Genomic DNA, 1639 nt, shown 5'->3' on the forward strand with positions numbered 1-1639 from the left:
TTTTTCTAGGCAATTTAAATATAATTTATTAAAAACATTTTCCACTCACTCAAAGTACAACAATCAAAAGACATAAAAAGAAACGCTCTGAATGAAAAGAGTGAAGAAAAAAGTCTTATATCTGCCCCTCATAAGAATAACTTCAACTTTACAACAAACTTAACCTTGACCAGTTTCCAAATTTATTTAAAAAAAAAGGCAAAAACAAACATCAGCTGTCATTTATATCATATTTCCTTTGCATGACATCATATTTTTCTAATAGCTTTGATTTAATCACAAACAGAAGTGTTTTCAGCAGCAGCTGTTTTCTCTTCCATTCATTCCATCAGAGTTATTGATGCTGAATTATTTGTTCTAAACCCAATAATATCAATAAATAATGATAATATATAATTAGGCTGCATATAATGTGCACATATAGTTCATTGTATCTACATAAAAATAATACCAGAAGAATAAATGATGACAAAATGATTAATATTGAATAATACACAKGTATATGATCAGGCTATTTATAATTATATGCCCATTTAAACTTTATAAACACAATAAAAAAGATCCTCAGAGGTGGTTTGGTGCTCTGAATCCATCTCTTCATCTTTTCTGGGAAACGTGAAACTTTATCTTTYGAGCTCYGAYTTSAAGATTTTGTTGATTAGAACCAAAATATGCGTCAGAGCGCTGAGCTGAGCATCGTCTGTGGTCTGAGTTTAGCCCATAAAACTCATTATTTGATCATATAAAAACCGGATAATACCAGACAAACTGCCCGACGTCGAGAGAGCCCAGAGAGGTGCTTTACTTTGAAAGTCCCGCTCCGGTGTTTCCGCTCATGCACAGCAGCTTCACAGTGAGGCTGCGCTGTGAGACGTGCTGAATGTGATGTTCTCAGTGAGGAGCGGAGGGAGGGAGCGAGTGTAAATAACAGCCAGTGACGTCACTTTAATGTTTGACTTGTGTCAACCATTCAAACTTTAAGTTTATTTATATTTTAATTACAGAAGTTGTTTTATTGTCCAGTTTGATAAGAACAGGACAGGTGACTTTAACGTGTTTGAAGAGTTTCATGACGTCACCGGGTTTAATGAGGTGAACGAACCGCCGCCATTGACAGCTGTGCGGGCCGCATGTAGGCCTCGCGCTCCTCCGCAGTCAGCAGGAAGTAAACAGTGGACGTGATGTTCACCACGTGCAGCTGCTGCAGCTGATGCAGGGCGGAGGATAACAGGCAGTCAGCTGGGACTATTATGGGATGGGCTGTCCGATGTTGGAACTATKACTTCAATTTATTTATAGATGATGWAATCAGAGGTCTTCCAGGACTCTGATAGCAAAAATCAGTTTGTTTAAGTTTGAGTCAGTCAGAGCCTTTAACTTTAACCTGATATGGTCCCAAACAGAAGTTTATAAAGGAACAGGTGATAAAAGTTGTCTGAGGTTAATATGAGCTGCTCATGAAGCATGAACTGTGATAATTTAACTGTTTGTGGGAAGAAATGACCTCATTGTAACAAAGTATCCTCCAACAGAAGCAGGCCGGCAGGTGCTGCAGATTACAGCAGTGGTTCCCAAACTTTTCAGCTTTTGACCCACAAAATAACAGCAGCAGAGACCTGAGCCCCCAACTGTTTCTGGA

The sequence above is a fragment of the Austrofundulus limnaeus genome, unplaced genomic scaffold (assembly GCF_001266775.1).
Source record: "Austrofundulus limnaeus strain Quisiro unplaced genomic scaffold, Austrofundulus_limnaeus-1.0 Scaffold976, whole genome shotgun sequence".
In the NCBI taxonomy this organism is placed as follows: Eukaryota; Metazoa; Chordata; class Actinopteri; order Cyprinodontiformes; family Rivulidae; genus Austrofundulus; species Austrofundulus limnaeus.